Consider the following 13,409-nt stretch of genomic DNA (forward strand, 5'->3'; position numbering starts at 1 on the left):
TAGAATTTCAACGTATGAATTTTAGAGGGACATAAAAATTCAGTCCATAATAATATACATGTGAATTGTAATATTAGGATAGAGGAGGTAAACTTTGTAAGTAACAAAGATCATTTTATAAGCTGTTTTCAACATTCTTTTAAAGGAAAGAAAGGGCGGCAGGTTTAATATGAATATTTGAAGATGTGACATTCTTTTGCTTTGTAAAATGACATTTTTAGTGTATTCATTTCTCCTTAATTATTGCTGGACTTATTTCAGTTCCCATGGGAACCTAGACATGGAGTTTTCCTACTTTCCCCACCCCTTTGGGCTTCCACAAAGAAAAATGGACAACAAGGGAGTCTGCAAAAACTGCTTCAAAATTCACTGTTCATCAGGTGATTGAGGACAATAACCACTTACTGGGATTGCTCAGTGCCAGATGCTATGCTTGGCATTGTGGGAAAGGAGGGGAGCAAGGTACAGTGCTTACCAGGGAGAGGAGGTTGCCACTACACAAACAATTTCACTGCAGTGTGATAAGTCATGTGATGGGCTTTGCACAAGATGTTAAAAAAAGAGAGATCAAGAACACTTTGGGATAGATAATGCTTACTGTTTGAAAATTGTGCCTTGGCCAGTGTGGTTCAGTTGGTTGGACATCATCCCACAGGGTGAGGCATTGCCCCTTTGCTCCCCGGTCAGGGAACATACCTAGGTTGTGGGTTCGATACCTAGTCAAGGTATGGAGAGGCAGCCAATTGATGTTTCTCTTCCTCTCTTTCTCCTTCCCTTCCCCTCTCTCTAAAAAAAAGAAAAGAAAAGAAAAGAAGGAAAAAAGAAAATTGTCCTAGAATTAGTCTAAAAAGGTCAGAGAGAAAAGAGGGAGAAGAAGTCTCTTATCAATTGTCAGGTATTTTTTAATTTTAATTCAAAAGTCTTAAGAGTTGGGACACATGAGGAAAAGATGAGAGAAAAATTAAGCCTCCAAAAAGTAGAACGTGCAGTCTGCTCATGGCTTATGTCTGTGTGCAAAGGATGGACATGGGTCTAGGTAAAGAAAGTTGTGAACTATGTAAGCAAAAAATAAATTCCTACATATTGGTCATCTTAGGTTTTCCCAGATAAAAGGGGTCAAATAGCCACCTATGGGATACATTTATTAGTCTCATGTAAGAGAGCATCTTAGAGTTATGTGTGGGGGGAGGTGCATCAGACTGAAAGGGAGTAAACCTGTCCACGTGACTGTTAGAGACCCACAACCAGTAGGAACGCTGGTAATGACAGCCCACCTGGCTGGTCAGGGACTGGTATTCCATCAAGACACCCAGCTATCTACTGGGGGGACTCCCAAATGGAACTTACTTATAAAAAATTGTGTATTCTTACAGGTTTAAACTTCAGTCACTTTCAAAGTACTCTCCATTTTAAGTAATACACCTATCAAGATGTTTTTCCTACTGCTCAAAACGGTTTGTGAACTCATCGATTTTGATACCTTTTAGTTTTTAGTTTCACCTCTTCAGCATCCCAAGCAAAAAAAGTTGCTTGGGATAAGAACACGTGAACAGAGAGGGTGAAGTATGGGGTCACGCTGTTTTGGGTCAAAAACTGCTCCACACTCAGTACAGCATGGGCAGGTGCACTTGTAAATCAACCATCATAAAATGGGCAAACACATCAGAAGAGTCTTCAACTAATTCACTGATACCCAAGACAGCCTCTCACAAAAATGCTCCTGTACACTGATACAGATGGGTTCCCAGAACAGTCACTTAGTGGGGGAAGCCTGTAATACAAGGGGCCTGCCCTCCAGAAGATAATTTTGTTTTTCACCAGCCCCCATACAGCCATTTGAAAATGAACGAAATCCTTTGTAACTATGTCTTAACAACGTGTAGGGGAAACCTAATCCTGAGGGATCTTTAAACTCCCTCTTCTCCTGCTTTCTCCCAGCCAGCTCTCAAAATGCAGGAATGCTGCATTTTTGCCTTCCTTTCCCCCCAGATCCTCATGTCCTTCTTGTTCCTTTCACCCACACCATTTCTTCTTGATCCTGCATGGTATGATCCTAAGAACGATAGGGAGGGTCTCTCTTTACCAAGTGCGGAGGACCCTCCAAAGCTAATTATTTTCATTTTGTCACATGCTCATTAGTCAAATTTGTGGAGCTCAAGTCTACTATGGATGTAGAATCCTAAGATGTGAGAGACAGAAGGAAATTGGGGATCTTAGTGTAATGCTTTTTGCTTTACAGATGAGAAATTTGAGATGCTTGGTGGAGATGCTAGAGTAGCTTCTCAGGCCAGGAACCATCCGATAAGTGAGGCATATGTTCACATTTGAATAGCTAAACTCCCTTGAATTAGACTCAGGACTTAATTTCCTTCTATTTAATTCTTACCCATAGAAGATCCCATTGTGTCACAGTGGGATCACATGCTATTTTAAAGATTCTTATCATGAAGCCAGAACACATATTTTCTCTTCTATTTTGATGTTTGAATATTGTAATGACATTTTAAAAAATTGACTTCATTGTTGGCATTTTTATTGGTTCTTCCCCTCAACTACCCAAAATAATTAAACATGGAGTCAAGTGTATAGAATCATCCAAATGCTTATTCCTGGTTATGAAATGCCAAATGAAAGACTTGCCTTTATCGAAGTTAAATTTGCAGGAAGAAAGTTTAAAACAAGTGATAAGAATCATGAGGTGCCTGGCTCTGAGCCTAGAAGTTTGTATTTAAAGACACATTCAAGCTTACAACATTCCCATGAATGAGGTACCTTGATGTTTCCATATCACAGGTAAGCAGAGGTTTGGAAGGTAAAGCCTAGGTCAGACGTTAGAGCCAGCATCCAAGTCCAGGAATGGTAGTATTACAGTTTGAGTGCTTCAATCTCTCTATTTTTATCCATCAAAAGGCAAGTAATTTGTTCAAAGGTGTAGTCATGTTGCACACCCAGTCCCCCAGTCTGTGTGTCACAGATGGATGTGACATGAAGGAGCAGTTTCCACTGTGTGCTGAGCCCTGAGAGAGACCTGGTTTCAATGAACTCTTTTCCACAGGCTATGAGAAGTCTCATGAGTCAGCCTGGCTGGGGTAGACCAACCCGAGAGCCACAGGTGACGGTTTCAGTATCTTATTGAGTCCTGCACTGCAACTCTACCTACTCATTCCTCTTTCCTCATGCATGTGTCTGCTCAGAAGTTTTTTTTGGTCTTGAGTCAACAGCTAAGTCAGTCCTTCATTAGAAGGTCACATGGCCCCACCTGTCATGCACATGCATCATGCACACATGCATGTGCGCACGCACCACAGTTTTCCTCTTTTGCTTCACAATTCATTATCAGTGTTTTCCTGGTTCAAGTTCTAACCACAAATTATCTTTATATTTCTTTAATGATTATTACAACTGTGCTTGTCCATTAACTTTTAATTATTGTTGTAGATAAATAGGACTGCAGTCACTAATGAGTAACTAGGTCTTAATCAGAAACACATGTGTAATGCAGTGCCATTTATTTATTTTGTTGTCATAGGCCCAGGTAGCAATCCAAATAGTGGTAGCAACTCTTTATTCAAGGTAATGCATTTTCCTGTGACTCCTCTGTGGATATTATGCCTTAACCCAACAGATGGCCCCCTAGGAAGGATTTCAGGCTTCATGGTGGCCATCCATACATTTAGGTTTAACGATGCAAGTTACTCCTTTATCTCTGTTTCTAGCCCAGTCTCTCACCCACGATCTTAGGGCTTAACTTCCAAGTGCTTAGAAAGCATTGTTTTTGAGCTGTACCTGCCAAAGTAATTAAGTAAATTTAAAACTGAATTTTAAATGTTACCTAGAATTGTGTTACTTAGAATTGTGCTATTTAATAAAGTGGACATGTGGTTACTGGGAATGTGAAATGTAGCTGGTTTAAACTGAGAGGTACCGTAAGTGTAACACACACTCAACTCTAAAGACTCAGTACAAGAAAAAGAGTGCAAAATAGCTCATTAATGATTTTATACTGATTACAAGCTGGGGTTATGTGTTGTATGTATACAATTAAACCAAACATTATTAAAATGAATTTCACCTGTTTCTACTTTCTAAAAATGTGGCTATTAGAAAAATTTAAATTATACATGTGGTTTGTCTATTTCTATTGGACAGTGCTGTGCTAAAACATCAAAACTGGGAGGGAGTGTTGAATCCCACCCTCATTTAATGAGTGAAGAGTGATAATAATAGCTCATTATTGAGTAACTTTTGCCTGCCTAATGCCATGCCTTAGTACTGACACACATCATCTCATTTAATGCTCTGAGGTAGGTACTGCAGTCATGTCCATGTTAGAGATGAGTTCTATGGAGGGGAAGTAGCCTGTCCAGTGTTACATAGCTTGTAGCTGGAGGCTCTGCAAAGCTTCAGTTCCTGTGACTAATGGGACGCACGAGGACTTTCCAAGATGCAGATGCCATGTGTATGTCCCCATGGTTTTCTCTCACTGTATCGATTCTGATAGCCACTGTGTAATGGATTCATTTCTCCACTGTCTTTGCCCCCAACTGTGACCCCATTTTCTCTTTGAAATGAACATGGCCCAACTTAAAGAAAGAAGTCATTCTCTTGGAGTAGAAGCCTCTACAATGATGGCAAAATCTATTTTCTTAACTTGTGAAGGCAAAGGAAAGTGGCAAAATGTAAAGCTGTGAGATGGAAGGTGAGTTTCTATTCTGCCTAAAGCTGCCTCTTATCACAGCAACATGAGTATGCATGCATGCACCCACACACCTAGCAAGTCACTCTGTCCAGATGCTGAAGACAGTTACAGCGCAGTCACCAAAGACTGCGGTCTCCAAAGTTCACTGAAAGGTGAAAACAACATATGGGCAAAAAATAGCATCAGTAAATTTCCTTCTAAAAGACCATATTGGAAACCAGCGTGCCTCTCAAGAGTAAACCCAGCTCAGCTGATTCCTCCTCCAGTTTAGAACGGGTTGTTGCTCCTTTCTCTGTGTCAGACAATGTTGCTTGTTTGTATTTAGGGGACATGTCACATGAAAAGCACATCATCCTTAGCACAGTGAGGTGTTCATTTTAGGAGAGGTACAGGAAAACAGAGCCAATGATGGAGAGGCACCTCACTTCTCCCATGTCATGCTGAATCTCAGACATGCAGCTGTTGAGTGGGATGGAGGACAGAATGGCCCCTACATATTTTAACTGTTGTTTCTCTATTTTTTAACAAGCACAAACTGAATTTGTGCAAATTAAATAAACATGCACATTACCTCCCAGCCCCTCTGGTAAATAATATTGGCTTCTTATAGGTTTGTTATACGCAAAGGTCCTCCAGGAAAGGATTTTGTGATAGTAGGGTGTGAGTTATCTACCTCCGGTGGGCTTAAGGATCCATGAGTTCACTCACCATTTGCAGAAGAGCCGAGTGTCTTCATGTCCCAGATGCTGCCCTATACTGGAGTCACAGATGGATTAAGAGACCATCTTTCTCCTTCAGCCTCTCAGAAATTTTAAAGGATTTGCTCATTTTAAAAAATAAATGCCCAGGAACGTTAGTGGTATTGTCCCTGAAAGGTCAGATGTATAGTTTACATTTTATGTTATTGTTGTCATTATTATTATTAGGAAAAGGAGGAGGCAGAGGCAAGGAGGAAAAGGAGCTTTAGAAAAATCCCTGGCACCTGATGGGTCCGATGGTGGAAGGCAGTGCCACAGAGTGGGGAGACATTTCAGAGCAGCACACATATTGTGAGCACTTATGTGGAAAAGAGAGACACCGAAATGGAAAATTGTGGCTTTTTGCCTTTTAAAACATTGCTGTTTTAAACTGCATGGGACAAAAGCAGATGAAAGAACTCATCTGTTAATGAACTGGTGTGTCAATCTTATATTGGAATCCTGCTCTTTGAATAATTTTGTCGTGTAGCTTTCTAAAAGTCCAAAAACATTAATCTTGTCCAATTATCTCATTTTGGGGACTATAAAATGAACTTTAGAAGGACAGCTATCAAAATTTTAGTTTACTTGCCAGGTAGATGTTTGCCTTTAAATATATATATATATATATATATACTTAATTTTCCCCATAAGATCTTGATATTTTCTTTGTTTTTAAAAAGCTAATTGGCTGACTCACTTCAAAGGTGCTTCTTTGACTCTCTGCTCTTAATCTGGAGCTTATTATATTTACTGGTGCCAACGTGAGAGAATGTCTACATCAACTTGGTGCCGTCTGTTTTTCTATCCTCAAAGTACTTTATGACCCAGGCTGCCTTCTGGATTAGGGAGATACTGGAAGCTATAAAACACACAAAGCCAGGCTTTGTTATCACGTGAGTGTGCAGAAGGACCCTGGCCCTGAGTGTGGCCACCTTGTGTGTCTGTCATGTGCTCTTCTGTTTTCTCCACTCCTATCTCTTGGCCCACCCCTGGAGACAAAATGAAAGAAGCCAGAGTAAAATCTGACTGGGCCTAGCTGCCCATACCCAGAGGTGTTGCTATCTTCCCATGGGCATATCTGTTTAGAGCATGTGGAACTCGTTCTCTGCTTCAGCTGGCTTGTCTCTGGCCATGCCTGTTGCTGCAAGCCCTGGGAGAGTGGCCCTTGGTGTGACCGAGAGGACAGCTTGGTTTGCCTTCGGAGCCACGCTACTCCATTTCCCATTGCTCTGAGCCCAGGTGTGATACCATCATACTCTTTGGTCTCCCCCATACCGCTGATGCCAGCTGGTACTCCCAAATAGCTATGTCATCAATGCCCAGGGCTCTTTTCAGTTAAAAAGTAATTTTACAAGATTTGGAAGAAAATACCTGCCTTTTTCCCCCTTATTCTCAAGTAAGACATACTCAATGTAGAATATTTGTGAAATACTGAAAATGTAAGTTAAAAAAAGAAACCCAAGTATGATATGATTGTGTCATTGAGAGACAACCACTGCTAATGTTTTGTAAGATTTTTAATCCTGTACCACAGGCATCCTGCCTTGTTCTCTTAGCAACAGTTTGTGAGTATTTTCCTGTACCATCTAATGGTCTATAAGGCTATGTTTTTATGTGTTTCTGTGTGAGGATATACACGTACATAGCACTTTCTAGTGATTTCTTCCGTAACTGCAAATCTCCCTTAGACAGACAACTGCACAAGATTCCCGGGTAACATTAATCTTCACTTGCGGTAGCTGGGGAGCTTCCACATACCATATACAGTTTGATGTTTGACTGCTTACTCTGGGGCTTCTCCAGGCCTACCTGAATTGTCTCCACAGTTTATTTTTTCATCAGAGTTTTTTAAATTAAATAATACAATGCTTATAAGAAAAGTGACAGTCATCTGCTTATCTTATTACTACCCAAGAATCAGTTGTCTCCAGAGAAGAGAATTTTTTAAGTTCACCTATCAAGATTGTTTAATTTGTAAATTACAGAAAAACCAGCTGTATTGGTTAGAAGTATGTTTAATCTGTTGAACATAATGAATATAATGGAAATATAAAGTAATAGTAGCTTAAACATGTATCATTTATTTTCTCAGGTAAAAGAAATCTGAAGATACTCAGTTCATCTTTGCTATGGAAGCTCCATGTTTGTCACGGACACAGGCTCTGCTAGTTTTCTGCTCCCTTGTGGCTTTCAATGTGACGGTTTCCAAAGGCCTGGTGCTGGAATGCCCCTGTCCACAGCAGGAAGGAGTAAGGAGTAAGAGAAATGTGGCATGCTCTAGCCACATCAAGAACTTTGAAGGCGTCTTTCTGAAAGTTCCTACAGCACATCTGTTTAAATTTCACTGGCCAGAGCTCAGCCAATGCTGAGGGGCTGGGAATGTATTCACCTATTTGGGATCAGTGAGCCACTGATAAAATTGGGGTTTACTACCCATAGAAGTAGGTGAAGAATATTGGGGAGGCAACCAGAAAACATATTGCTTTACATAACTGAATATTTGAATGGCTATAATGGCTTCAGGTACAGTTCAATCCAGCTGATGACAACATCATGCAGGCTTTTGTTCCATTTTTTTTCTGACTCATCCTCCTCATGAGTCAGATTTTACCCCTCATGATTTTACCCCTATACTGGCTCTCCCTAGGAGGGCAGAGATGGCTGTAGCATTTCACGATATGGTGTCCTCACTCCACACTATACAGAGAAGGAGGGAGACGTTCCTTCTGAGTCTTCTCACAGTAGAGTAAAAATATTTTCTTCTCATATTCCTGGCAAAATCTCTTTGTGCATCACTGCCTCAAACTGGGGCATTTGCCTGTGTTGATTATTATGACTAGGTAGATGGAATGTGTTAACTGGGCCAGGCCAGTCAAAGTCATCCCTAGGACTAGCAATGGGCCAAACTTCCTTAAAACATTGATTGGCTGGATGGGGAAGATGCGACTACTGTACATGAAAATGTGTGTAGGTATATAGAGAAACCAGCATTCACTACATCTCTTCTCAAAATCCTCTCCATCCCTCCCTCCCTCTCCCCCTTCCTTCCTTCCTTATTTCCTTCCTTCCCTTTTTCCTTCTTCCCATCCTTCCTTCCTTTTTTCCCTCCTTTCTTTAATCCTCACCCGAGGATATGTTTATTGATTTTAGTGGGCTAGGAAGCAGGGGAGAGAGAGAGAGATCAGGGTGAGAGAGAAACATCGATCAGTTGCTTCCCGTACATGCTCCCCCACCCCCAACAAAGGATCAAACCTAGGGATGTGCCCTCACTGGAATCAAATCTGCAACCTTTTGGTATAGGGGATGATGCCCCAGTTGACTGAGCCACCCAGCCAGGGCCCCTTTCCTCTTTCTATGTAACATGTTTGAATTGCTATTTCTTGAGCTCTTTGTTTATGAAGCTCTCAATATCACATTCTCAGTTTCTTCTGTAATCACATTTGCAGTTTTAATAGTACAATTCAGTCATCATTACTCATTCCATTAACCACAGAGATGGACACCTCTTGACTCCTGTGTTGTATGATGAGGACATTAGAGTTCCTCCATTTACTTATTATAGCTTTCCACTTTTATCAGTTAGGTTTACCAGTTGTACTTTTGTTTATATTAATGTTGACATTAGTCTTCTTAAATATCCTTAAGCTATTTACACATTTAAATCACTGTGTGTAAATATCGTCCCTGAATTCTCAAAAAGTATGCTAGGTTACATTTCCTTTCTAAGTGGTCAAAGAAACAAGTCTGTGTCACTCAAGTTCAAATCTTTCTGTTTTTAAAGACCACTGAACACCTTTACTATTTCTGTAAGTTTTCTAAGATTCCATTTAAATCAATTTACCTCTTTTCTTTCCCCTGTAAAGATCTCTCTTCCATGGTTATCCAGGCCATATTAGGCCAAGTCCTCCCACACACAGCAGGATGGATATCTTACAGCCAAAGGGTAGACCTGGAGCTCAGGAAAGAATTCTGGGCTGGAGTGCAAAATTTGAGACTTGTTAGCATACAAATGATAATTAAAGCAAGCACTGTGGATGAAATTGTATGGGGACCTGTAGAGAGTGAAAAAAAAGGGAAGGCTAACATTCAAGTGTTAGCCTGAGAAGGAGCTGGCAAAAAAAATAAAACAGAAGAAGAAGACTGAGCTTCTCAAACCTCAGCACCAGAGAATCAATGAGTTGGGGGAGTGGAGAAGTGATACTGAGGCTTGTACCTGAACAGGGGTTCTTGCTTTAGTGTTCCTGACAGATGGCACCCAGTCTGTGCCGTGGTGCCCACAGCGCTAGACGGCTCCAAATGGTGAGACAATCTTATTGAACTGTCTCTCTCTAATATCCTGCACCCTGTTCTGCTCTCACATCAGAAATTCAGTCTGATTTTATTGCTTCCTCCTGTACAGTAGCTCTGAAAATAGTATGAGAGAAGTGCCCATTTAAAGAAGGTCATCAGCCATTCCTGTTGTTTATATATTGTTGTCATTATTGTTATGATTTTTATTTTATGATTGATCAAAGCAAAGATTTTAAAGTCAGACAGCCTGAGTTCTAATCTTGGTGTTGGCCCTTCCCAACCATGTCATGTCACCTGGATGTTGGTTCCTTAACCTTTTTTAGCACACACAGTGACTAGCAAATGGTATGTGTTCAATAAATGTGTGTTGTGTAATAATAAAATAATGACAACAAAATAATAAAGGCCATGAACTTCATTTGCCACCTGTGCTTATTTTACTAACTCCCCAATGTGTTGAAATTATCAGTGTCCAATCCTATCTGCTCTGGTTGGCTCTGAGTGCTTTGAAAAGAAGATCCATGGTTGAACACAGGGCCTGCCTCATAGAAAACCAGTAGAATGTTTGAGGCAGATATTTGCCAGCTCTCTAGCGATCCAGGTTGCCCTTCTTTAAACCTGAAGTGACCATTCAAATCATCCACTAACCATCATAGGGTTAGTGCCCCTTATTATCTTCAGAAGACCCCAAAGGGATCCCACACGTGTTCCTGCAATCCAAACATGTCAGCATCCTTATCTTGTCACTCTCTGGGTTGACCACCTCCACTGCTGCCATTGCTGCTTGATGACTGGTCACCACTACCCCTACCCCTCATGAGGTCACCAGTGTCTGCACCAAGGAATCTGGCTCTGAAAGACCTGCCTCTCTGGGGCAAACATACCTTGGGTCTGAGCTTTGCTTCATCAGTTGAGTCCTGAACACAGTCTTGACTTGCACACCCAGACTCTCATGAATCCTTTCTGAATGTTCCTGTTGGTTTTTGCTTCTAATCCCTTCTCTCTGCAGATCAAACCAGTCCAAAGACTCTGGAGGGTGACAGGCCATTCCATATCTGCCCACTTTTCTCTTCTCCCCCTGCAGCTTCCACTTCTTTTAGAGCCACATCTCCTAGTTACAGGACAACAGTGTCCAGGGTTGTGAACAGGACCAATGGGTACAGGGCAGGGGAGAATGGGCACTGTGGAGGAGAGACTTATTTATATTAGCCAAAGCCAGTCAAAACTGTCCCATTAAGTAGAATATGTATAATTCATCCCCTTGTCCATATTAAAACTCAGTTTTGCCATAGCCTGAAAGCAGTAGCATTTACACAACTCTATAAATTAGTCAAAGCTCACAGCACTGAACCCCAAAGCCCAAACAAATTTTTCTTCATGTAAAGTTAAAAATAAGTAAAATTTTAGTTGCGGCAGAGCTTTGTCTCGCAGGTCACCTTCATGACATCTCTCTCATTGATCAAGTTGTTCCTGGAAGACTTTATTTTTCTAGCTTTCCTTCCTGGTAGGCTAAAAATATTTTTATTTTATTTTTATTGATAGTAAAACATGAATTAGTTAACAGCCTTTTCAAACGTAAACTGATTAAATCCAACAATATCAGGAACACTATGGGACAAAGAACAGCTCAACACAAAAGAAGGGCCTGGAGCCTCTTATCTGGCCCTCGATAGCTCTGCCTTTATCTGCCTCTGTTCTCTGATGCTTCAGGGGGTAGGCTTTGCAGTGTTCATACAGCAGGTCCATGCAGACTTTGCCACACAGCATGTTGTTAAGAATACCCTGTCTTGCCTTACAGGCAAGAAGGGCCTGGAAGGAAGTATTCCAAGTCATGAAATCCAAAGACCTACAGCCAAGATTGCTTTATCCAGCAAAACTTTCATTTAGAATGGAAGGACAGATAAAGTGCTTCTCAGATAAGGTCAAGTTCAAGGAGTTCATCATCACCAAGCCCTTATTATATGAAATGCTAAAGGGACTTATATAAGAAAAAGAAGATGAAAAATATGAACAGTGAAAGGACAGCAAACTCCGTTATTAACAACCATGCCTAAAACAAAAGCAAACCAAGAGGACAGCTAGATCAGGAGTGGAACCATAGAAATGAGGAACACATGGAGGGTTAGGAACAGGGGAGTGGGAGGAGATGGGGGGAGAAGGTACAGAAAATAGCATAGACAGTAGGTAGAAAATAGATAGGGGGAGGGCAAGAATAGTGGGGGAAATATAGAATCTAAAGAACTTGAGACAGGTGGTTATAAACTAAGGGGGGAGAATGGTGGGGGAGGGAGTGTGCGGGGGGGATGAAAGGGGGGAATAGAACAACTGTAATAGTATAATCAATAAAATATATTAAAAAAAAGAATATCCTGTCTTGAACCTCTGGTCTCCTACTCTCTTGCTCAACCAGGTTAATTCCCATTGGGATAGACTAACTTTTCCACAGTTTTTTCCTAAGTTCAATGCAGCTTGACCTTCTCTCCTTCTCTGGCTCCTCATCCACTGGTCAGTATCAGATGTTATGCCACTGCGTCTGGACCACCTGTTTTGTTTCACAGCCCTTCCTGTACATGAGTCTATCTCCCCCGAAGCCAGATCCTCTCACAGAAGTGATGATCATCCTTTTATCCACAAGAATGTGGGATCCATTGGTTACGAGGCACCTCTGGCCCTCTGGAATGCACAGAAGCTCTGCATGCACATCCAATTGTCCAGTTCATATAGTTCCATCTGTTCAACTCTAACCAAGGCAGCAGCCACTCTAAGCCAGGCTCTTGGAGAAGTGCAGAGTCTCTTACCTCTAGGAGCTTAGGTTTCACTGGAGAGTCAGAGAGTAAGCAAGTGAAAAAAAATCATTGAATTAGTGACAGAGTAAGATAAGGGCTGTAACATAAATAGAGTGCTAGGATAGAAAATAATAGTACGGGGGATAAGTGGGCAAGAGGAGGCTTCTCTGTAAAAAAAGGTACTTAGACTGAATGAGAGGAGCATCTCAGGTACAAGAAACAGTGAATGCAGAAGTCCTGAGGCCAGAAATAGCTCTGCAGGACTAGAAAGCTGTAGCCCAGCTGGGGCAGGAGCGGAAGAGCTTCCTGGTGGCCAAGTGGAGGAATCTGGGCAACGAGCCTCTCTAATCAGGTTTGATTTGGGTTTGGTGGAGAGGAGATAATTACGTACCCATACCCTAGGACATGGAGAAAATAAGAATAAACATGGCCCTCTATGGGAGAGTTGACTCTTTCAAACAATAAGCTGCAAAGCCTTCTCCATCACAACTTCATTTACAGAAGGTTTTATTAAAAGTTGTTTTCTGAAATATCGATAGAAAGATTGTCTATAAGGTAAACTGAGGACTTCTGTGAATGATCCCAGTACCTGTGGATGTCACAGTGTCTTTTCTAGGGTTGTATTTTTTTCTGTGGACTTTATTAAAATGAAGCTAGCCACCCTGTTTAAATTTTTAGCAGCTCTTAAGTGATGGAAGGTATGCAGGCTTTAAGTTTGTGAGTTCAAGAGAGACGGTGATTTATTTTAGCAATTTGGGTTTGGAATTTAATTTCCATCTTCTTTGTTCCTTCCTCTTTAGTCTCTGCTTCCTCTCTCTCTCTCTCTCTCTCTCTCTCTCTCTCTCACACACACACACACACACACACCTAATTCTGTAGCTAAGACACCCAAAG

Source organism: Sturnira hondurensis, unplaced genomic scaffold (genome assembly GCF_014824575.4).
Source record: "Sturnira hondurensis isolate 20B ecotype Veracruz unplaced genomic scaffold, ASM1482457v3 Scaffold0004152, whole genome shotgun sequence".
NCBI lineage: Eukaryota > Metazoa > Chordata > Mammalia > Chiroptera > Phyllostomidae > Sturnira > Sturnira hondurensis.